This window comes from Dermacentor variabilis, chromosome 4 (genome assembly GCF_050947875.1).
Source record: "Dermacentor variabilis isolate Ectoservices chromosome 4, ASM5094787v1, whole genome shotgun sequence".
Taxonomy (NCBI): Eukaryota; Metazoa; Arthropoda; class Arachnida; order Ixodida; family Ixodidae; genus Dermacentor; species Dermacentor variabilis.
The window spans coordinates 115,971,677-115,998,176 of record NC_134571.1 but is presented as its reverse complement, the minus strand read 5'-3'; positions in this window follow the sequence as shown (position 1 = coordinate 115,998,176).

Below are 26,500 nucleotides of genomic sequence, written 5' to 3'. Positions count from 1 at the left end.
ATCATCAACAACAACAACAACAACAACAACAACAACAACAACAACAACAGCAACATGCTGTGCCACGAGTCAAGGCATGTGACATGTACGCCACGCACTCTGTATACCTTTGTTTTACTGTTTGGTACACGTTATGGTGCCTCCTCGATAAAGTACGAACGGCTGCTGAAGAAGCGAATAGTAGAGCTACGCGCGGCTGCAACGAGGCAGCATCGGGCTCAGCAGACCGCTGTGCAGAGAGCACGGGCGTGTAACGTAAAACTATACCAAACTTTTCTATTCCAATCCTGCAATCAGCCCTACACGATTGGTCAATACTTTTTTGGACCACCCCACTTAACCTGTCTGTCACGCGACGTCACGAAAGCCGTGATAGCTCCCCATCTGATATGACTTGTACACACTGATTATGGATGATTTGGGCGAACAAAAGAAAAATAGTTATTTCTGATTCGATCCCTTTTCGCCATTAGCCCTCGGCTATTGGTCAAAAGTTTTCAGGCTGCATCCACTTCACCTGCCTGCGACGCGACGTAACAAAACCACAAGAACTCACGCGTCAAAGTGACGTGTACGCGATAAAAATTCATTAATATGCCGAACAAAACTGAATTTTCTTCTGAATAGCCGCAGGCTGCCCCGTTCTGCAAGGAATAAAAGATGGCTGCCGCCGATCGCTCAGGCACAGGCGACTCGCACCTGCCAGAGAGCATGGGTTTATTTGGTTATTATAAAGCTTTTTGCGTGGCCGTGTAACGTTTTCGAGCACTTTTAGCACGTTTACGACCTCGTTCTGCAAATCTTTGCTGAGGATACGCTTGAGCGTAATTCTTAAGCTTCCGTCGCATGCTGCCGCGATTTTCGACGAACTACCGCAAGCTAAGAAAGGGATAGCGGACCAACCGCAGACGCCGGCACCACCCTCTCGATCCGGTTACCGATTTTCACTGGAGTGGATCGGCCCCATAAGATCCCTCTACACTTGAGCGCTGCCAGTCGAAATTACAACACGAGAAGGGCACCCCATACCGAGGGTGAACTCCATCAAAATATTAGAACTTTAATCAACGCCAAAGGCTGCAATGCAGAAGCTCTAAACAAACTAGCCCTTATAAAAAATTCTAGCAACATTTTTTAGACAGTCTATAGACTTTTGTCCCGCCGTGGTTGCTCAGTGGTCATGGTGTTAGACTGCTGAGCACGAGGTCGCGGGATCGGACCCCGGCCACGGCGGCCGCATTTCGATGGGGGCGAAATGCGAAAACACCCGTGTACTTAGAATTAGGTGCACGTTAAAGAACCCCAGGTGGTCGAAATTTTCGGAGTCCTCCACTACGGCGTGCATAATCAGAAAGTGGTTTTTTGTCACGCAAAACACCATAATTCAAATTTTAATTTAACTCCTGCGGGGACGGTAGAGTATCCGTCTCCAGTGCAAGGGGACCGTGATTCAAATCCCGGTGCCGCGCAATTCTCCTCCGGGAAATACAAAAAAAAAAGAAAAAAAAAACCGTGTGTTGAGAAATTGCACAAACAGGCCTGGAGTGCGGCCTGATCCCGGTGACCAGAACCGGTAACGCACTCTCTCACCAGAGCAGGATTGGCCACCCTGGTGCAGTACTTGGCCACAACCTCCTATATGAATACAACAATCAAACCCCGGCCCTCAGTCCCCAGCAGCCGCGAAGCAACTGACTACGGCGGCGGTCAGATCTGTAACGCTGCAGAGGGTGCTAAGAATACCTGGCTCCGGACAGGCCGCCATTGGAATCTGAACCTGGCAACGTTTAACGTTAGAACGCTATCTAGTGAGGCGAGTCTAGCAGTATTATTGGAGGAATTAGAGGGTAGTAAATGGGATATAATAGGGCTCAGTGAGGTTAGGAGGACAAAAGAAGCATATACAGTGCTAAAAAGCGGGCATGTACTGTGTTACCGGGGCTTAGCGGAGAGGCGAGAACTAGGAGTCGGATTCCTGATTAATAAGGAAATAGCTGGTAACATACAGGAATTCTATAGCATTAACGAGAGGGTGGCAGGTCTTGTTGTGAAACTTAATAAGAGGTACAAATTGAAGGTGGTACAAGTCTATGCCCCTACATGCAGTCATGATGACCAGGAAGTCGAAAGCTTTTATGAAGACGTGGAATCGGCGATGGGTAAAGTCAAAACAAAATACACTATACTGATGGGCGACTTCAATGCCAGGGTAGGCAAGAAGCAGGCTGGAGACAAGTCAGTGGGGGAATATGGCATAGGCTCTAGGAATAGCAGAGGAGAATTATTAGTAGAGTTTGCAGAACAGAATAATATGCGGATAATGAACACCTTTTTCCGCAAGCGGGTTAGTCGAAAGTGGACGTGGAGGAGCCCGAATGGTGAGACTAGAAATGAAATCGACTTCATACTCTGCGCGAACCCTGGCATCATACAAGATGTAGACGTACTCGGCAAGGTACGCTGCAGTGACCATAGGATGGTAAGAACTCGAATTAGCCTAGACTTGAGGAGGGAACGGAAGAAACTGGTACACAAGAAGCCAATCAATGAATTAGCGGTAAGAGGGAAACTAGAGGAATTCCGGATCAAGCTACAGAACAGGTATTCGGCTTTAACTCAGGAAGAGGACCTTAGTGTTGAAGCAATGAACGACTATCTCATGGGAACCATTAAGGAGTGCGCAATAGAAGTCGGTGGTAACTCCGTTAGACAGGAAACCAGTAAACTATCGCAGGAGACGAAAGATCTGATCAGGAAACGCCAATGTATGAAAGCCTCTAACCCTACAGCTAGAATAGAACTGGCAGAACTTTCTAAGTTAATCAACAAGCGTAAGATAGCGGACATCAGGAACTATAATATGGATAGAATTGAACAGGCTCTCAGGAACGGAGGAAGCCTAAAAACAGTGAAGAAGAAACTAGGAATAGGCAAGAATCAGATGTGTGCGTTAAGAGACAAAGCCGGCAATATCGTTACTAATACGGATGAGATAGTTCAAGTGGTGGCTGAGGAGTTCTATAGAGATTTATACAGTACCAGTGGCACCCACGACGATAGTGGAAGAGAGAATAGCCTAGAGGAATTCGAAATCCCACAGGTAACGCCAGAAGAAGTAAAGAAAGCCTTAGGAGCTATGCAAAGGGGGAAGGCAGCCGGGGAGGATCAGGTAACAGCAGATTTGTTGAAGGATGGTGGTCAGATTGTTCTAGAGAAACTGGCCACCCTGTATACGCAATGCCTCATAACCTCGAACGTACCGGAATCTTGGAAGAACGCTAACATAATCCTAATCCATAAGAAAGGGGACGCCAAAGACTTGAAAAACTATAGACCGATCAGCTTACTGTCCGTTGCCTACAAAGTATTTACTAAGGTAATCGCAAATAGAATCAGGAACACCTTAGACTTCTGTCAACCAAAGGACCAGGCAGGATTCCGTAAAGGCTACTCAACAATAGACCATATTCACACTATCAATCAACTGATAGAGAAATGTGCAGAATATAACCAACCCTTATATATAGCTTTCATTGATTACGAGAAAGCGTTTGATTCAGTCGAAACCTCAGCAGTCATGGAGGCATTACGGAATCAGGGTGTAGATGAGCCATATGTAAAGATACTGGAAGATATCTATAGCGGCTCCACAGCCACCGTAGTCCTCCACAAAGAAAGCAACAAAATCCCTATAAAGAAAGGCGTTAGACAGGGAGATACGATATCTCCAATGCTATTCACAGCATGTTTACAGGAGGTATTCAGAGGCCTGGAGTGGGAAGAATTGGGGATAAAAGTTGATGGAGAATACCTTAGCAACTTGCGATTCGCTGATGATATTGCCTTGCTTAGTAACTCAGGAGACCAATTGCAATGCATGCTCACTGACCTGGAGAGGCAAAGCAGAAGGGTGGGTCTGAAAATTAATCTGCAGAAAACTAAAGTAATGTTTAACAGGCTCGGAAGAGAACAGCAGTTTACGATAGGTAGCGAAGCACTGGAAGGGGTAAGGGACTACATCTACTTAGGGCAGGTAGTGACCACGGATCCGGATCATGAGACTGAAATAACCAGAAGAATAAGAATGGGCTGGGGTACGTTTGGGAGGCATTCTCAAATCATGAACAGCAGGTTGCCACTATCCCTCAAAAGGAAAGTGTATAACAGCTGTGTGTTACCAGTACTCACATATGGGGCAGAAACCTGGAGACTTACGAAAAGGGTTCTGCTGAAATTGAGGACGACGCAACGAGCTATGGAAAGAAGAATGATGGGTGTGACGTTAAGGGATAAGAAAAGAGCAGATTGGGTGAGGCAACAAACGCGGGTAAACGACATCTTAGTTGAAATCAAGAAAAAGAAATGGGCATGGGCCGGACATGTAATGAGGAGGGAAGATAACCGATGGTCACTAAGGGTTACGGACTGGATTCCAAGGGAAGGGATGCGTAGCAGGGGGCGGCAGAAAGTTAGGTGGGCGGATGACATTAAGACGTTTGCAGGGACAACATGGCCACAATTAGTACATGACCGGGGTAGTTGGAGAAGTATGGGAGAGGCCTTTGCCCTGCAGTGGGCGTAACTAGGCTGATGATGATGATGATGATGATAGACTTTTGTTACTAGAACCTACCAACAGTCAATTGAAATCCTACCAGCTGTCTTTATACATCCTAACAACGCTCTAGTAACACCCTAGAAACAATTGGCCACCAACTTTCAATAGAAACATGTTCATAGGATGTCTTTAAACTTCCTACCAATTTCCTATGAACATTTGTCTTTATACACCCTAGTAACATTCTTTCAAAAGAGAAATGTTCATATATTTTCTGTTAATTTCCTACCAACCCCCTATTAACAAGCTTTCTTTATACACCGTATTAACATTCTTTCAAAAGAAAAATGTTCATATATTTTCTGTTGACTTCCTACCAATCCCCTATTAACAAGCTTTCTTTATACACCGCATTAACATTCTTTCAAAAGAAAAATGTTCATATATTTTCTGTTGACTTTCTACCAATCCCCTATTAACATTTGTCTTTATACACCCTAGTAACATCCTATCAAGAATTGGATCCTATCAAGAATTGGCTACCGTACTTCAACTGAAGCATGTTCATAGATGGTCTGTAAACGTTCTACTAACCGTCAACCAACACAAGTCTTTAGGCTCTTTAGTAACACTCTGGCAAAATTTTACTTACATGTGCTTATGTACTTGGTATTGACGTCTTACTATTCCCCTAGTAACATTTGTCCCACATACGACCTAGTAGCATAGTGTAAACATTTGTCAGTATGTGTGAACATGTTGGTAAACGGCAGTATGCAACCTAGAAGGTGCGCGTAAATGGAAAACAAATGCAAGTTTGCACTGAAAGAAGTTTATTCACACGAAAATATTTACACAGAATTGTGAGAGAAGTAGTAGAGAAATTAAAAAAAATGAATAATGACTTGGTTGATTACGGCATGGCAGCTGTCGCATAATCTCTAGAAAGCATCGATAATGCAAGCTGATGTCTCAGAATGCTTGCAGAATGAAGCAACCCTGCACAGAAACAAGATGGTCAGTGTTAACATCATGTTCAGGTTAGCATATCACATACATAGAACAGCTTTTTAAGGTTCACGTGAATGCTAAAATTGTGACCGACATCCCTGTTTACTTGCAGAGGAGATGGCAAGGATGGGGCACATTATTCAATGCATATCCTTTGCTGCGTTGTATTTACTACGTATCATTAAAATTAGGAAAGTGTACAAAATGGGTTTCTCTACCAATTACCTGCATAAATGAGTTACTCACTAAAAAGGTAATTACATGGTTTATTCATGGTGAAATTTGTAGCACGCACAATAGACACGGACGCAGAGAAGGTGGACACGCGAGCGCTTACTCAAAGCTGGTTATTTTTGGAAGGAATGAACGTAACAGCGCCAGCTAGCTGCACCGAGCATGTGCAAAACGTGTCATCCATTTTTATATAAACAGATGACAGAGCTTGAAGCAGTATTCAAGAATACAAATGCTTTGTCAGTCATAGCAACCAATGGCTGACTGATGCATTTTTAAGCACATATTATATGGAACGCTTCTGTAATTTGACGTGTTCGTTTATTTTTACTCGTAAACAAAATATCAGTGTCAAAAAATACCGGTTCACAATGACATAGGTTGCAGTGGCTAAACAGGTGCGAATGATTTTCTTTCACATTCGTACTTGTCTATCCAGTGCAACCTATGTCATTGTGAACCGGTTCGCTGAAAAATATGTAATTGTGAACTGTGAAGCTATACGCTCAATATTTTACTGTTTCTCATCCTGTGCAGCCAGAGTAGGAAAGAGCAAAGAATGAGTTCATGATCAGACAATATTTACCAGACCTTAGTCATTGCGAACGCTGTAAAAACGAAGGATTTGTACGCTTCGTGTTTATAGCAACTTCAAGCGAACCCCATGACGCGGGGCAGCTGAAAAAGGTAAGAAAATCGTTCTTAGAACATTTCACGTCGTTACAGTTTGCGCTATAATAACCTGCCAAAATGCGGCATTAGAAACTGAAATAAAATAACATCAAAATAATATGTTTATGAAAAATGATGGAAAAGAACATACCTTTTATTATAATTTGGAGATAAACTTCGGCGCAAAGCAGTCTTGAGGAACAGCTGTTCGCTATTTGTGCAGTTTAAAACACGGACGGTGCCAATATTAAATCACTTCACACGACACTGCATCGCAGCTGGCAGAGAAGTTCCAGAAACGCTCACATCACGGAACGAAGAAAGCACCGTGGGCTTCGCAAACACCTTGCTGGTTGGCTTGCATCGATGAATTAGCCACAACACAGCATAAGCATAAATAGCAGCAAAAATAGCTAGATTGCTGCTACGAAACGCCACGAAACACCTACATCGCTCCGACCGTACCATGCCGGCGTCGCAAAGGAACTGATAGCGATTGCGATGGTCTTCCTCTTTGCCTCGACTCGGCCAACTGTCAAATTTGTGCACATGCGCGGGAGAGGCATGTGACATTCTTTCCATCCACCTGCTTCGCCTTGACCGCCGCGTAACTAAAGCCCCTCTTTAAGCCGAAACATGCACCCCCCCCCCCCTCCCCCGCTACCTTGCGATGGTTGACTCACACCTAGACATTCCTCGCCTCTTGGTGAAAGCTGTGGCCGGCCTTTGTGTACGCACCCCTTTCTGGGAACTGCACTTAGAGGGAGGAATGTACCTCATGGCCGAGGTTGAAAAAAAAAAAAACTGAGAAGGTAGCCGGCTCAATTTTGTTGGGCATTTAGGGGCTGTATAGTTTTATCTTTCGAGACAATTATTCTTCTGGAAACCGACTTTTTTCTCGAAATGTAATAAACATAGAACAATAAAATCATATTGGGTAAATTATGTGGTTATTCTATTTTGCGCAAGAGCATCCTGTAGCACTTGCTGCTTTCAAAGACAAAACATTGCTCCCTGGCGCCCAGCGGTGAAGCACATTGTAGTACTATTTTTATAGTCAAATATATGTCCGAAGCGGGGCGGCTATGACGTTAGCAGTTTTCAGACGCCCGAAGCACGGCAAAAGCATGGCCTTTGATATACTGGCTGTTGGTATACGGAATGCCATTATTACGGATGTCATGACCCCTTGTCGGAGCTCAAAATTTTGTCGCCGTGTTGTGAAGCAAGATCACTGAATGTTAAGAGTGCATAATTATTTCTTTTCGATCTGTTTTCCCACACAGCACGCTACCATCGCCATAAAGCACATCAGTTGACATAGTTACTTTGCCTTCACTTTGATGCAAGGTCCTATTTCCTTTAATATGCAGAAGCCGTCGGTAGGAGGCAGGGACGAAAGCGTGCGAATATGAACGCGTAGAAAGCTACATTTTTTTATACTGTAAGGATAATTTAATTATTTTTTCACAGAAAAGTGTTGCTTGCACAGAGTTCAGCTTTTCTTTCTATTCGACCTGTGCGCTTATCAGGTCAATACACGCTCTCACTCAGCAGTAGTTGTATTTTGTAGCCTTTTGGACATTTGAGCGGCAACGTTCCAGCGCCGTGTTACCCTGAGTTTCGTTTCTTTTTCTTCTTTTTAATAAATATCATGACGCTACTATGCTGACACGTTCCAGCTTAGGGCGTACTATTTATATCGCAGAATGCACTGACCTAATTATCTCGTTGCAAAGCTAATTGGTGGCATTGCAATAGCAGTGCGTGGTAAGGGCAAATTTACGCTCGAGCCTTACACCACACCACCCGCCTGCCCGCACGCATGTGGTCGGGTGAAAATTTGCACATTTCGTAGACTGGTACACACATTTCGGTTTACACTGCATGTGCGAGCCCAGTGTATGCCAAAATTTGTGAACCAGTGGGCGAAATGTACAGTTTTCTGCACGACCGCATGCGTCATGGCTCAAGCGTAAATCGGCCTTAAATTAAACAGCCCCAAGGTCGGGATAAAGCTCTGCAACTGGTGCGCGGCCTGCACAGTAGTTCGCTATCACACCGGTCAGGTGGTGTAGCGCAAGCAAATTTTCTCGGAGTGTGCTGACGTCACCGCGCGCTCACGTAGTCCAGTAGATCCTCTAAAAGATTAGTTCTAAGAATTTACGAACATATTTCTTTAAACATTTTAGGAGCACTCCGTCAACAATTGGCTACTGACTTGGATTGGGACTATGATTTAAAACAATGAGCTTGACTCCTGAGTATGTCATATATCGGCATTAATGTGTGTTAGAAAAATTTATCAGAAACTCTCAGGTTACTTCCCATTCTAAATATATTTTGGCAAACAGTACGAGCTGTGGACGTACTGAGGATACATGTCCTTCAAACAAAAAAGTATAGTTCGATGATGTATAGTACAACATTCTTTATACAAAAGTAAGAAGGAGGTCTTTTAACGGTGTATTGAAAATATTCTTTATACAAAAGTAAGAAGAAAGTCTGTTAACAGTGTATTGAAAATATTCTTTATACAAAAGTAAGAAGGAAGTCTTTTAACGGTGTATTTAAAACATTCTTTATACAAAAGTAATAAGAAAGTCTGTTAACAGTGTATTGAAAATATTCTTTATACAAAAGTAAGAAGGAAGTCTTTTAACGGTGTATTTAAAACATTCTTTATACAAAAGTAATAAGAAAGTCTGTTAACAGTGTATTGAAAATATTCTTTATAGAAAAGTAAGAAGAAAGTCTGTTAACGGTGTATTGAAAATATTCTTTATACAAAAGTCAAAAGGAAGTATTTTGACTGTGTATGAACAAATGTTACTAGAATGTAAATGTTAATAGACTGTCAATAAAGTAAATAGAAAGTTGGTAGGAGTTCTAAAGAATGTTAACGTTCATTTTTATAAGGGAGGCGCGCAGGTTAAAAATATACTAAGACTCATAACTAGAATCGCAAGCAAAAAGGGGGGACTCAAGGAGGACAACCTACTCAGGGTCTTCCAAGCTTTCTTCATCAGTCACATTGCTTACACGGCACCGTACCTCAAATGGAGCAAAATTGAAAAGAACAAACTCGACGCGCTCATCAGGTCCGGCGTCAAAAGAATACTCTATATTCCACAATCCGCTAGCACATTAAAACTACTTGAAATCGGAATTCACAATACCACAGACGAATTCATTGAAGCACAGTTTATTGCACAGATCTGCAGGCTTTCGTCAACTAAGCCGGGAATCAAGATTCTTGATGAAGCTGGTCAACTCCCTATACAGGCACCGCTCAACCGACACCCCCTGTCCAAATTACCCCGTGAAGGTATAAAGGTTGAGGTACAAAGGTCTCTGACGCCGCCAAATATGGCGGCGTCAACGAAGAATGCATCACGGCCGTTGATGCGCGTGGAACACTTACCAGCGCAGCATCAATCTACGCTAAACACGCGAACGAGGCGGAGGAAGCCGCGATAGCCTTGGCTCTTCAAGCCGCGAAAGGCCCGGCGACCATTTTCTCCGACTCGCGCACGGCGGTCTGGGCTTTCTCGTCCGCTCTAGTTTGTAAACACGCAGCCGACATCGTTAACAGATGCTTTCGTATTAATACGCAAGAAGAAACTGCAGGTCATACCATAGCATGATTCCCGGCCCACATGGACGATGCAACTAACCAAGCGGATTGCAACCCTAACGAGCGGGCAAACTGCCTGGCGCGTGAATTCACGAACCGCGCCCGAGCTAGCGGTCCGGCTCTCCCGCAGGATTGCCCCTTCAAAGATAAACTTACGACCTTTCACGAAATTACGTCACATTACAGACACAGCTGGAGAAAATTCCCTCCCCCAGCCCGAAACTGAACAGGGCTCAGGCTGTTACTTTCAGGCTTTTACAGACGAGATCCTACCTCACGCCGAGAGCGCTTAGTTGGATAGACCCGAACTTTCCGCAATCGTGCTCCAAATGCGGTCACGTGTGCTGCTCCTTCGACCACATTCTCTGGCTGTGCCCGTACGACGGGGGCTCCGAATTTCATAACAAGTCCAAGTGGGACGCCTTGCTGAAGAGCTCGGACTTCCCAAACCAACTACAGGCCGTCCAGAGGGCCCGCGATGTCGCGGAGAGTCACCATCTCCCTGTCCCGTTGTGGGCGGAGCCACCAACTTGATCGGGGAGCCTTCGGTTCCCCCCAATCAAGTTCCTCAGGACCCTTTAATGAAGTTCTTGTCACTGTCACTGTCACTTGAGCGTGCTCCTTACCTCATGTCGGCCAACTAGATAAGACAAGCCGTTCATTGTAAGCAATGTTATTCGTTTTTCAAGCAAACAGCAATGACCTCCTGAGAACGAGGAGAGCGTTTGATTGGTCTGTTCAGACAACCCTGCGCGTGACCCGCTATCCTTGCGTCGGCGATTACGCAAATTTGACGTCAGGAGATTGGAATAAAAACATAATTGAATAGCTTTACGTTATAGGGCCCCACAACTCGTCAAGCCACAACACGCCGTCGACGACGCGCGGACAGTTCAGATTGGATTGGATTGGAGAAACTTCTCCGGTAAAACGACGCGAAGACACTGTAGTGCGTGCTGCCGAAAATGGAGCTTCGAAGGAGCCGTTCCTCCAGCTTTCTTTTTGACTGGGTTCCGTGTGCCGCACAGGCTTGCCGCTTATTCAAAAACGTTTTAGAGCGCAGCTCTTTGGCGTCCGTTCCTGGGTTTCGCGTCGTCGTCGGCGTTGTCGTCGGCCTCGTAACCAGCTCCGCCCCCCTTTCATCCCCCCAGCGCTAGCAGCGACCGACTGATACCGCTGGATGCCGCTGACACCGCTAGAGAGTCAAGATAACGTGACTGCATAGAACACCGTCGCCGCCATGCAGAAAGAGGAGGAAAGGGTCCCCCCCCCTGTTCTTGTGTGGCGGATAGGGTGCTCTTCAGTTGCCGACGCGCCGGTTATTTCACGTAGGCCCCGGCACGTCGACGAATACGTGACCACCTTCCCACGGCTAGACCTGGTTCTTAGCGCTGCGGAAGCGAGGGTATCATATTGTTTGTGTCGGCATCGGCGGCGTTGTCCCTGAAACCAACTCCGCAGCTGGGGTTGACTCACTATCGGCGTCAGCGGCATCAGTCAGTCGCTGCTATCTCTTCCCTCCTCTCTTTATCGTGTTGTCCGCTTGCTGCGCGCGCTTCTGCCCCCATCGTTTGCCGCTGGGTGTACACGCCGCCCCCCTCCCCCCTCTTCCTGCGAGTCTCCGGTTGTCAAAGCGCCGGCTCGAACTTAATTCCTTTCTTCGCTCCTCCTCCAATGCAACCCCTGTGCGGTGGCAATCAGAGAGCCAGATCGGTGGCGGCGGATCTGTATATGTGCACCGCCCGAGCCGAAATTGCCGCTGCCGTTCGCCCTGTGCGGTGGCAATCAGAGAGCCAGATCGGTGGCGGCGGATCTGTATATGTGCACCGCCCGAGCCGAAATTGCCGCTGCCGTTCGCCACTGCGAAATTATCTGCCAGTTCTTTCTGAGCCATGAGCGAGACGACCGATGGAAGTCCTCCGTCTGCTGCTGCTGCTGCTGCTGCTGCTGCTAAACGAGCTGCCAGAGCAGAGGCCCAGCGCCGTCGCCGTCAGAATCCAGAGGTGCGTGCCGCCGAAGCAGAAGCTTACCTAGTGGAGTCTTTGTTAAAGGAATACGTGTGAAAAATTAAAAAAAAATTCTGTGATAGCGCATACATGTGTTGCTCGATTTCTTTGCCTCAATCTATCGAAAAGGTGAAACAGCTTATTTGCTGCGCTCAAATTTCGCATTACGAAGTAACGTAATCGTCGGTAATTTTTTACTTAAAGATTCTCACTTATTTCACATTTGTGTCTTTTTTTATGGGTATGTGCCATGTAGGGGGGGGGAAAGAGAGAGAGAGAAAAGGTAAGTGATGCGAAATGCAGAGATGTTGGCCTGCGGTACATTACTCTAGCCAGCTGCCATGCGCTTGGAGTGGGGGAAGAGGGAAAGATAGAGGGAAAGAAAGAGGAGTATGATTGCAAGGTGGTTCATGTGCAAGTCGGTCATTCATAATCGTAAGCGTACAGCGCGAATGTTAAATGTGGATTAGACAAGTCACAAGGACAGGCGCGGACTACCAAATGGCTTTCTTAAACCGAAATCCTTATATGTCTCATCGTTCAGCCGACCTCGAGCGAAAACGCGTCGACGGCACGAAAGGTACAAAAACGCTGCGTATCCTCGACCTTCGTTGGGAGTCGAACCACGACCATTTGTGGGAGTTGAATTCGTGACATTTGGTGGTAATAAGGGCCAAGAGGTAATTAAGATAGAGTAAAGGAACTCGAGCCCATGAACTTCGTGGGAGTCGAACCCACGAACATTGGTGCTAACGAAAGCGAAGTTGATTCAGACGCAGTTTATATTAAGGCACTCGAACCCATGACCTTTGGTCTGAGTCTCTCTGCCTCTTGTGGGAGTCGAAGCCTAGACCTTTGTTGGGAGCTGAGCCCACAATATTTGGCGGTAACTAAGGCGAAATTAATTACGACACATGTAATTAAGATAAAGATAATTAGGGCTCTCGAACCCACGGCCATTGGTGGGAGTCGAACCCTCGACCTTTGGACTTAGAGAGATGACTAACCGAAGTATACCAAACTAATTAAGGGGGTTGAGCAAAGCATATTAAGAGGATGAGTAAGAAAATTAAGAGGATGAGTAAGCGAATTGAGAGGCACACATAAGTGAACAAGAAGTAGCGAAGAAAAAGACGGACGTCTTTAACGGAAGCCGTCTTAGGCATAACATAAGAGACCCTGGGAATTTTTTTTATCAGTGCGCCGACTGTACACAAAAGTGTGAAATAGCTATTAAAAAATATAAGAGCTAGTGAAGATGGAAGTAAGAAAAACAAATAAGTAAGTAACAAGAAAATGCAGCAAGCAAAATAATACCAGATACACAAAGCGATGTAAAGTAGCATCAACACCGACTGCCGTATACGTGCACTTCCGAAAAACTTGAGCTCTTTGTCTGATATGGTAATGGATGGCTCCCTTACCGTCGCGCACATAGCACGCTCATTCAGGCAACGTGCATGAACGTTCACGTTCGTCCAGTATGATGGGTGATGACGATAACTGAAGCAGGAGCAGACAATAACAAATGTCGCAAAGCAGCTCGGCAGAAGAACGACCACAGATATTTTCTTAAGCAAGATTAAGGTCTCCCAATGATTTGTTGGCCCAGTGTTGTCTACCAGCATTGTCCTGTCGTTCGCAATGGCTCGGTAACGTGCGATGGCTGCTCAACCTACCTTTTTGTCCTTGATTTCAGCCGGTCATTTGTACATCGCTGGCCTGGTGTCTCGGGCCGGGCACTCGAGCTCGTTCCAGAGTTTCCTGAGCGGTATGTCGGCGTTGCAGTTGCTGCTGCCTCTCGGGCATGCGTCACGCAGCGGAGGTGCCTCACGCATGCCCCTATAGATGTCCTGTGGTTGCCATCAGCTACGTGTACAACTGACCTCACGGATGTCAGGACAAGAAATTGTACGACGTTTCATCTCACCTGTTTAATCCGCGAAAACACGATCGTTAAACGTCTTATAGGCGCACTACATTTATTTGTCCGTAAAGAGTTTCTCTAATGTAATTATAGAGATTGTGCTGCGCGCATTCCCTCTGACTGCCGTGACGATTTCTGTAACAATCCCGGGTCCAACATCCATCACAGCACGCAGAGCTTCCAGAATGCTTTCTCCGAAGTGAAAGACAACTAGCACAATATGCCGACGAGAAATAATGAAGTTTATCTTCCGGATGAGATACAGCCGGTGTTTTGTAGACAATTAACTTCCGTTGTATCACGATAGTTCATTCTTGCCACACATCGCGCCTCAACACTCGGGCTAGAAATCGGCGCCACTGCCCACTGGCACAGCGGGATCTATGGCCGCGCAAATCGTTCTTTTTGCCTCAGAGCTACGTGATCGATCTGCCAGCCCCAGTGATGGACGATGTTTGCACTCGGTGGTAGCATTTTGATGAAGTATGCTGCCGTAGAACATGTGATGGTGGAAGAAAATGTAGTTTTGAGTTGGGTGCAACATCGAAGTACGTGAGAGAGCACAGCAGGGAAGTCCGTAAACGGTCGCGTGTTCTTAAAACATAACAGCAGTGCCAGCCCAGAGGTATGCTGATGGCGTAGAGTGATAAGTCGCTTACAGAGTGGCAGTAAGCCGCGAGTGCAGTAGTGGATAGCCGGTAGGCTATGCAGCGGTGAGGTGAACAGGAGAGCTGAGAAAAATGATAAAAGCTATTGCTCTTTCGCACATCAACCGGTTCGGCCGCTACCAGCCAGGCACCATCGACGACAAGGATTGATATACAGCTGCGCGTCGGAGGCCTAAAATTGGTGAATACGAAGATAAACGAAAGTCGTAAAATCCCGCTGGAGCCCTAAGTCACGTGATCGTCAATGTGACAAACACACACACACACACACAACAATGACATAAAAAGGGAGATTAGGCTTACATGCAACAGTCGATATATGCGTAATTTTCTTTGATGTTTACTGATATGCCTTCACTCCACTGCTACTTCATCACTCGTACATTGTTCTGCGGTTCTATCTCAATGCTTCCATGGTTCGATTTTCTTCACGGGGCGTTTTTCTCCACACTGAGAGAATTGCAAAAGTCGGATACAAAGAAGTAAAGAAGCCCGCAACAAAAGCAGCCGAGTTTGGAGAAAGATGTTTACGAAAACACCCGTAGTGCTAATTCGATATACATAAAAATTGAAAAATGACAATAAGAAGGCAAGTAACGCGCAAGATACACAAGCGGCTAGCGTAAAACTACGGTAAATTGTTTGACGTTTCCTATCGGGTGATCAAACTCCACAACGGGACAAGCGCGTGTCGAGCGCGAGTAAAATTGTCGCCGCGTAACATCCATGGTTGTTGCTTACACTAAACTGTGCTCTGGACAAGGCTTCGCTGTTTCTAGTTTCGGGAAGTGGTCCCCCCACCGTGGCTGCATTTCTCATGCTTGGCGTCAGCGCTTTGCGCACAGGCGCCGTCACCGCGCTGGGACGCCGTACGACTCCTCGCTTGTAAAGCGCCGCCAGCGTGTGCATTTTTTGAGCCTACCAGCTGACACGCAATAAACATAAGAGCGCACGCCAGATGCTCCCATTGCGACTGGCTCCTATAGTATGTCTTTCCTTTACTGCACGCGATAACCCCAGGCCATCAAAGAAATTGCGCAGGGAGCTGGCTGCCGTTGCTCCCCAACCTCCGAAACGCCTGGCTCCGCGTTCTTGCAAGCCACGACCTGTGGCGAACTCTCGCGCTCACTCCCGCGAAAAGCATGCTGCCTTTTCTCGTATGTTTTACTCTACCATCGTTCTTACTCCTAATCTAAAAGGTATACTGCGGTACATTGGAACTGGGGAATTATATGTACCACCGTGTTTCTGTGCCAACTACAGACACCTTTCCCTTTGCCTGCACCGGGAAGTAAGAGGAAGTTCAACTTGGGCTGTTGCAAGTAGCGTAAAAGACGGGACGTAAATCAACTAGCGTTTCGAGCAGATGATCATGAGCATTCAAAACAGGGCGGTGAATGACGACGCGAGGGAATCTCTTATCTTATTTTTTTCTTGGGGGGGGGGGTGTAGTCCGCTTCTGCAGCTGAAAATGAACTTGTTTAGCGAAGGTTCATATGCAGCGTAGAGGATTGCCCCGAGCACTATGCGAAATGAGCAGATCTCGCCGGCTAATAGTGCTCCGTGAGGCCGCTGTCGGAAACTTCGCTACTACGGAAGCGGGAAGCTACGAATGAGGTGCAGTTAATTAGCGTATGGACATAGATGAGCCTTTTTTGCAGGGATCATCTATTTCCAGCCATGTTCGCGATGGCGAACCCTACAGAGTCAATATTAATTGCGGTGCGGCTTTTAGAGCGAGTTTCTTCACAGGGAATCCTTGATTCGAACTTCATACGAAGTTGGCTCAAATGTCGCCCGATGTACGCGAGCTTAGACTTACCGCGCGCACCGCGCACTTTGACAGAAGTTTTCGACGCGTGTCTTGAATCTTAGAAGCAATTTCATCACATTTCGTACAAACGCCATATTGGGGTTAGGCATGTGCTCCAGCGAAAAGTCACGACCTTTAGCGCAGAAATAAATATATGCGAAAATAATGCGCGAGTTAATCAGCACCACGACGCCTTAAAACCGCCCTCTGAATACTTGTAAATCACTTCCGCAGGAATAAGCGTATTGGTTTGCACGCAATTGTTGGTGAAACTGCAGCTCTTTATTGAGTGGTGCCCGTCGTAAAATTATGGTGATAAGTTGGTACGTAGTATGATAGGTACAGTGTTATCAGACAGGAAGGCGACAATTTGGATGTGGGAGCAAAACGTTTGTTGCCGGTGTTCTAAAGGGTCTTGAACGGTAGAAGTGGATCTTTGCCGGTACGCACCGTGGGTGGTTGTCTACTGCGTAACGGACATGGTGAGAAAGAAAACAGTTTAACGAAAAAAAAAGAGAGATAGGATAACACCAGACAGGTGTGACGGGATCATACTGTTTCCAACAAGAATTGCTAGAGGGAACTCTTGCACTGCAATAGTTAAGTCACCATGGGAAGCATAGGTAGTACATGGATTTGTCTGATCTGCGTGCTTGTGGCTTCGGACATTCTTTTGGCTTTGTTTATTAAGCTTTACCTGCCTTCATTGTCCTAAATTTCAGAGCAGACTATAATTTTCTAAGTGCAGCAGACTCTGCGAACACGCACAGTCTCCTATGGCTTTGTTTATTAAGCTTTCCCTGCCTTCATTGTCCTAAATTTCAGAGCAGACTATACTTTTCTAAGTGCAGCAGACTGTGCGAACACTCACCGTCGCTACTAATTGCAGCGGTGCAGACTGTCTAGTTGGCCAAATTGAAACGCGCCAAGCGTCTGAGCGTGCTGGCTTGCGCGCGAGAAATTCATAAGGCCGCTTGTCGATGCGTGCGTCCGTGACCTAATTCTTGCAATATAGGGCTTCTGTGCGAGCTGTACTGTGCTTGAATCCAGCCGTCGGACAGTGTTAATAATGTGTGTTTATTTATTACACAGTACTCTGTTGAAAATGACGAGTTTGCAAAGTCACGATGCCGTTTGAAGCCTGAAGGACGAAGTGTAGGCAAATACATGTACTATACTACCCAACGTGACCACGCTGGCTTAACTTTCGCGCTTGCAGCTCCCGTAGGCATTAATACCGGTGTTCCCTCCGGTAATCATTGTATGAAACTGTATGGATTGGATATCAATGAGCGCAATCTTATTGTCTTTAAAATGGATATACAGAAGCTGGTGCTACACACAGTAATTGCGAGAAGAGCAGTTATCAATTAATTACTTGAGAGAGAGAAAGACAGACAGAGAGAGAGAGAGAACTTTATTGATATAAAGACTGCTTGGTTACTGCGGGTGGAGCTCCTCTTCTAGGGCCCCTCAGGCTATTGCGGCTCGCCGAGTCGGATTGAGTGTCGCCAATTGGCTTTCCAAGTCGCATTCGGAGACTCGGGTCTCCTACGACCAATTCATGAGTGCGTCGTTAAGTAGTGATGAGACGGAGTCTGCCGGATGGTGCGTGCATTGGTAGGTTATGCGTTCGAGTGTCTGGGTATGATGCGTTTTAACGCCCGCGGGAATGACTGAGCTGAAAGGCTCAGTATTTTTTAGGGAATCGAGAGAGCAGTTTCGCTTTTTTAAACGCGCTTATATTTAATTATAACAAGTTTTATGATATTTGACAGCATTCCAATGCGGCGACCGCTGACGGGTCCTTTTCAGCAGAAGAACGCCGTATTAACCGAGAAACCGTGGAAAATTCGGTACACAGAGATGAAAGCAATATTTCAGACAGCGTCGTTGCTGTAAAATCTTTCACCCATCGGCCGCTTCTGCAGTTCGTGCGCGTCCGCAAACAGTCTCGACGGTCGGCAGGCATTTCGGAAATTGCACTGGAGCTCGTGCTGAGCTCGCACGAAATGCGGGACGTCTGCAGTTTCTGATATAAGCATTTGGGCGACTGAACAACAAGAGCAGGAAAGGCAGCATTCACTGTTTACGACAAACTGCTGATGTTTGGTTCAGCGTATGAGGTTTGGTTGGTGCACCTGGTTGAACGTATTCAAATGCCGAGCGGTAATAACCAAGTCTGAGTTTATTAGCCTGTCTCTGTTGTAGTGATTGGATTCTCGCTTCTGCACCTAGATATAACAAAATGATCTGAAAGAGCGTGCTGTGAACTAGTCTGAGCTCATGGTTGTAGCAGTGATTATCAACACGGAAAACACGGCATGGAGAGTTCATTCAGCCTCCATGATCCCATACGCAGATACGTGGGCATGATTTATTAAAAAGTGCAGGAGACAGACGTGGGTCTCTGTTTTACCGAGGACTTGCGAGTTATGACCGAGTTTCAGTGCATGATTTAGTCGTTCACGCTTCCTATCGCAACGGAATATATTTGTCTATTAGAAACACTCTAGTTTAAGGAGGATCACCATAACCTTTGACGCAGGAGTTTCTCTTATGTTCACCAAGGTCTCAGTGCACTAGCGTCTTCTCTTATTTTTTTCGTGTTTTTCTTGTATTTTATCGCAATTAACATTTAGCCGCCGTAACAGCAAATGCTACCTCGTAACTCGTGCTCAAAAATGGTATTTCGCTGCTGTTACCCAATAACAGTACGAAGTTAGGTGATGTACACTACGGACAGCATTTGTAGTGGAGTCTGCCACCGTGTTGGTTCTGAGAGGGCCAAAAATAATTATTCGATCAAAGGCGATTTGTGCTTTTTATTGATTATTTTGCCGGAGCTAGCATTCATATACGTGTACTGCTTACGTACAAAAACGCATGACACTTCTTTTCCAACATAACCATTAGCGCTATTTATTTGATCACCCTAACTTAAACTACGCAAACCGTGGTAAAATTAAGCTTTAAAGTCATCATGTTGGAGAAGGCGGTACGTCTAGATTGCGGCAGAGCGCAGGCGACGCCCGTTCCAAAGAACAAAACTAAGTGACCTTAGTCTACGGGCAATTCACTAAAGCTAACGCGTATTGGAAGATAATCTTGTTAGAACTAATTGCCGTCAAAACATTGTTGAACACATGACAATGCGCTACACGCAAGAAAGTTCGCGTATCATACGCCTTATGAGCGTGCTCTCGGTCAAAATGATTGTGTATGCGGTAATGGCGCCCCTGTTTCCGTTCGCTGATGACAAACAATGCCGCAGAGGAAAGACGAGCAGAAAAAAGGTTTGCAAAGGACGAGCGGTGTGTACACAGCGAGTGCTGTGCTCGTAGTACAACGCTCGTTCTGCGTAAACATTTGCTCCTCGTCTTCCGCCTGTCGCGCTGTCTCGCGACAATGAACATCGTCCCCAGCTCTCTACACTACTGCGATAGTTCTTTTCACTTTTCTTTCAGCTAGGCTTTATTACCTACTACAAGGGCCGCCAACTGCGATGAGATATCTCCACGGGCTCTGACCCCGACACCTCATAAGTACGACTCTGCCACTCGCAAACCCCGAGGAGCCTTCGGGGAGTAAGTACATCAGAGGCAGCTGAAATGGCGTGTTCTTTTCAGTACAAAGAGGCTGGATGAACAGGGCCGAGGGCAGGGAGGGTGTGAGGAGGGTGATGGCCAGTGTTTTCTCTTCTACTGCCGGAATGCTTTGCGGCTCGGAAATGGGCGACACCATTATGATATTGTGGTCTCGCGTTACCTCGTGCAAGTATATAAGTGCAAAGGAAATCATGATGTACCCAATGTTTCATAAGGCTGTGCGGGGTCTAATGTGTCCAGCAGGCACAATACGATTGCTTATTGGGGATCCATAAGGGGAAAGTACCCAGAAGCGACCAGGGCGTAGCCGTGTTCGTTGTTGCCTTCGTCACGCTAGGAGCCGGCGCTATTTATTGCAAGCTCACTACTGTTTTAAGTCTACGTGTGTAGTCGCCAGGTTACTGATTGGAATAAAAATACTGCCGTGTGAACCAAGAATGTGTCGCACGTCAGCACGTTATATTTTGAGAGTTCAGAGAACTTGGGTGTAATTTATGAAGATGTAGATTTTCTTCGGAGAGTGTCTGTTAAAGTTGGTTTGCTATGAAAATGATGGAAGAGATTGTGGTTGCACAAAACACTCTTAACGAAAGCTGAGGTGTGTTCAATCTGTAATTGATTTTTTCACCAATGGCAAACATTAGGTACACATACTGAGCCAATGACAATCGACCGGCCTTAATTGTAATTCCGGGAATACTGAGGAACACCGTATGCTGTAGAAGGCACCACAGGTAAAATAAATTTTCTGCCCCTGGTGAATAATTACGCCCTATGCTTCTGATGAACTGTGATCAGACGCAAACGCATTGTTTGAGGTATATGTGCTAGCCGGATAGACAACTGATGAGGAACAGTTCTAGGAAGTTGGCAGTAATAAGCTTTGAGAGAGCTGACAGCTTCGTGCTTTGGAATCAGGTGGTTTGTTACGATAGAGATTGTTGCCGATGTTAATGCGAATCAAACTAGCCCCGGACAAGTGCATGCGGGTTAACACTGTTTACTCTCTGATGACTGAAATTTGGTCGTTCATGTATTTTAGAGAACCGACAGATTATAACACAGAAATTCCCAGAACAGATCCCTCTGCAGTTTAACTAGGGATTGCACAGATGAATCGCATATACTTTTTTTTTGTGTAGAAACCTTAGCGCCTTAGCAATGATAGTGAGTTTCTTTAATTAGATGCAGCAGGGCATCCACAACCCATTGGGTAAATGACGACGCCCAGGAAGCAGTGCGTCTTAATATAATCCATAGTTTGTTTACAGAAGAGGGATGAGACGACTTAGGCTTTCCTGTAAAGGCAACCACCGTGTAGTTTTAAGTAGACACTGATGCCTTTTGCTGAGAGATGGGACAACCCCAGCTGAAGCCTTGACCACACTTGAAGTCTAGTCACCGCAGAGGCTCAGTAAGTAAAAGCGTGAATATAAGTGCAGCAGTGGATAGTATTGGAAAAGTTAGAGCAAAATTTCTATTTAGAGCCAGGTGAAAAACGCTTGATCGACGGCATGTTCTATGATAGGAAAATAGATAATTCGAAGCAAAGACGAAGTTTTGCGGGAGAGTGAAAAATATTAGAAAAGCATCCCACTGGTACACCGAATGGTTACTTGGCCTTCACAAAATTGAAATAAAAGAAATAAAACAGCAGCAGTTCGAATTAAAATGTCGATAGCCTACTTCACTCTTGTTACAAATACTTATACTGTTGGTTTCATTTGCATTTAATTGGTGGCTATGTTTAATGAGTAGCAAGGGTAAGAACAGAAAAAAAAAGGTACCACGTGCAAGCTTTTTTTTCCTTCTTTTCAGTCGTGATCGACCTGTTATACGATTGCTCGAGTGACTGTGTGGCCACTCGAGAGTTTTAGCTGGTCCGGCGTTACGGTAAACGCAGGCGGACTGGGCGTTTTATAGGATGGGCGGGAGGCGTAAGCGTGAGTGGCTTTACAGGTGCTGTCCTCTCGTTGGGCAGAGCTGAACCATACAAACAGAGAGCTAACATTGCATCGACCAAGTATATTCTACTTCGCTGCTCATGTAAATTTTTTGGCATCGGCGAATCGCGACACAGTTGCGCCTCTGCAGAAATTTAGACCAACAACGAAAAATAATACAGACGGTTACGGCAATATTAGATCTGTGTACGTCTGGTTGGGCTCCGCACCACCAGGTGGTTGCACCGCTCCTGCCTCTCACGTCTATACCTGCGCACCTCCGGTAAAACGACTAGTCCGCCTGCGTTAACCGGAGTACCGGACAAGCTCAAACACGATTGAAACAGGCGGATAACGTAGGGGTGGTGGGACGTCTGACCAAAGGTCGAAAAGATAAATAAAAATTGAACTGGAATCACAACATTATTAAAGCCACACACTAGGATATTATTTTCTGTTTAGAAAGAAGAAATGTGCGCTGTATTTCGTACTTACAGCTCATGCACACTTTATGCGTAGGTTCACAACGAGACATCGTTCGCAAGCAGTGGTTTTCGAAAGAAGCTCCGTTATCAGAAAGGATAAGAATGACGTCATGTTATACTGCTGAGGGAGCTGTGATTATGGAAACTATCCCTTGCTCTGCAGACATGCTGCTGTTTAGACATTCCAGGAAACACTGCCGCTTTTTTTAATGCCATCAATCGAACGTTCCAGTGTCTCGTCTTACATAGCATTGTGTTTAAGAGAGGACATGCATTCGGGAAATACGTTTTATACACATGTTATGGAGCAATATGTATTGTATTGGGCAGTTTAATTTTATATGTTAAGGAAGTGATTGAAATGAAAGTATAAGGTTCAAGTTGAGAAGTTAAAGAAACGAAACCGCACAAACTGGTTCATTGCATAGCAACAGCACAGGATCTTCGTGAACCGTTTCTTACAAAAGGATGAGTTTGTGACCTTTTCCTAGTACAATATCTGGCCCCTTTCCATTAAGCTGTGTATAGAGAATAAAGGTGTTCATGAGAGTAGTTGTTACAAAGCACAAAAAGCAAGATAGTCATTAGCTTAAAACATGTTACTAGGACAAGTAGTCAATATATTTAAACAAAGCCTTTGTTTCAGGATGTTGCCACTGGCAACAAGCATTTAACCCAAGACATGAGAAATGGAGAGACACGTTTCATACTTTTGGTGTTATGGAAATAAACGAAGTGAAATTCAACAGTGCCTGTGCGGAAGCTTCCCTTAAATGCATCCCTTCACCTGCTGAAGAAGAATCGCTCGCTTATGCACCGCATTATAGAGGTTGGCAACACGCAAAGGTCGCTCGGAAGTACTCACCCCCAATATATATATATATATATATATATATATATATATATATATATATATATATATATATATATATATATATATATATATATATATATATATATATACACACGTCTATGTGTGTGTGCACTCGATTGTTATGCAATACATATGTAAGGGTCCGAACTGAATTTGCAATGCGTTAAACACCTAGAAAACAACAAAAAACTGCTGCTTTATTCTCTTGCCTGTTCCGATTCTTTTGCGAAAGAGGCATCTCATGCGGCCTGCTGAATGCATTATAACCGGAATGCAGAGTGCTTTCTTATTCATGGAATATTGAATCGCCAGTTCACGAACAGAGAAATGAAACTTTATGGGTAATGTTCTTAGGTCACCGAAAAGACGTTTAAAGGATAGAGGTGTTTTCAAACAGGAAAGCGTATGCTCAAACGCATTAGATCAAAGGAATAGAATACCAGAGGGAAAATATTGGCCACGCTTGCTGAAGCCCGGTACGTGCTGTATAAATGCATCAACAGCGTCGGCTTCGGCAGAAGGTTGGCCACACAGACCGAGCATCCGTCAGGCAATAGTCTCTGTTTAATTGCTTTGTAGCTGTGTAGGAGACACAGTGACGCATGAAGTTAGTGGAGAACAAGGGACACACGACCAGTGAATGGAACACTGTCAACTGAGCTTTAATCAAAAAGAAAGAAGTAATCATACCCATAGCTGCTATCAGCGGTTGCAGTTTACATGCGCGCAAAGTACAGGAAAAAAAAAAGAAACAGAGAAAAAAGTTGAAAACCAGATATGGAACGCCTCCCACTTGCATAATATGAAAGCGATAACGTTTTAAAACTCCTCATTGAAAATAAGAGGGCAACACTCACGGCTGGCTCACGCAGGCTTCTGCTCGAGCTGCAACCACGGAAACGACTTCCCATATCTCTTTTGTCACTTTATCCTTGCTTCTAAACAGAACTTCAGTGTTTTTGACTAAAAGTCAGTTTATACTTTGCGCTTCACTTGGCGTGCGTTCCTTTCTTTTCCCCTAACTTCATGCGTTGCCATGTCTACCACACCGCAACGGAAGAATGGAGCTTCAACAACTGGGCACTTTTGAAGCTCGGCCTGCTTTCATGATCCCTCTGTTGATACTCGCAAACAAACAAAGGGGACAAAAGTTCTTCGCATGCGATTAAAGTATCTTTGTAAATTTATGCCGCCACTAGGTATCCACGTGCACTTCTACCGAAAGGACGCAGCAGCAACCGCCTGTGACTCAAGGAATTGGAATGATCCATTGCTCTCAGCACCGCGCTTTGCAAAGCGATCTTTCTAATATCGTGAATAGTTCGTGAAATATTTGGTACAGAGTAGAACAGTACATTTCGCTTATCGCAAAAACTCATATAGTTCTTTTTTTATGGTGCCACAAGTGCACTGTTTTATCTCTGGGCGGTGACTGTATCTATAAAATTGCTGCCGTTATGATGTTACGCTCTGCGTAATACACGCTTGCTGGCCGGATTCAAGATCTCGCGAACGTTTTCGGCAAGTTGGTAGCGAGAAAGACGCATCTAATCAGACTCTGTGCTCTGTGCAAATAGATTCTAAGAAACACGAGCCCCAGTGGCCGCTACAGTATGTGTAATGATTCGTGTGCAAATAGTCCACTGACTGGACTATTGACATTGGAATTGATGGCTACCGATAGTGGTTGGCGCTACTGTTGTCTTCCTAATATTGGTTTAATTTTTACAGCGAAGCTGTATATGGCTAGGGTTCCATGCAGCTCTGTTCTTCATGAACAAAAACTATCATCATCAATGGCTCATGCGCCCGTAAGCATTCATGCTCCCACGAGCAAGCAAAAAAGATTTCAAAGAGGCAGAGGCGACAAACACTCGCCAAAGAGAAGCGAACAGTGCCTAAATTCTTTCTAATCACGCACACAACATATAGAACAGCATGTCGAAAACTCATCATCAATGACTCATACCACCGTGAGCAATGTCTCATACCCCCGTCAGCAAGCAAAAAGTGCAACGATAGTCCCGTAAGGTTCATGGATGCCCACTTTGCGTGAATTAGCTGCAATGACACTACTCCTGGTGTCGTTGTCAGGTAATTTCAATGTAGACGCGTCGGTACCGAAAAGGGAGCGGTTTACGTGTTCGTTGTGGCAGACGCCACACCGATCCGGCTCACACACACCCACACGCCCACACACACACACACACACACACGCCCACACAGACGCCCACACCACACCCTTGCGACGCCACACCGATCCGGCCCAACCGACCACCCAGCGGCGTAGGTGCATTGATTTCACCATATGAAAGGATGTGATTGCAGTTGCGAGAGAAATAGTGACCACCTATCACCATAATAAATGAGTTGGTACCTTTGTTCAAAATTCTGCGTCACCTCCGTGTCGTGCGCTAAACAGCTTCGCGGTCAACCACCTTGACAAAATGGAATGGCCCATGATTCTTTATTTGGCTCTAGCTCACACAGTATGTTTATAGGCAACTTACTGGGCTTCATCAGTTAACTGTGTCCTGTATTCAATCACCTCATAAAAGAGGATTCGTGACAAACGCAGCAAAAGTGACAGTGCCACGGATTTTCTCGAACTCATCGGTCATTTTCTTTTCGCGTCCCTGTGTAGTTGCGCTGCTTCCGCCTATGCATCCCTTTCTACTTGGTTATAATTTAGCTCTCAGGAACGCCCGCTAAAGAGTTTGATTATATGACTGACTCAGCCTGCTACTGTCTGTCTGAGCACTGTCCCTCCCCCGTGACAATATTCTGCTTAACGGCTAGTCCCGTGTTTCACATTAGAGCAATTAACTATATTGTAGTTCCTTGAGGCGTACGCCACCGAGGCTGACATCGGAGAACTTGGATAAATTTTATTCACAAGAGCCCATAAGCAGAACTGGAGCTCATAGCTCGGGTCAAATAATCAAAATGTAAGCTTTTCCAGGGTGTAAGCTAAGAGGGAGTTGGAATGGCATGATTTCACAAAACAAAGCCGAAGATCACTAAGACCAAACAAATGAGGTGGGCTTACATGGGGATGACTTCC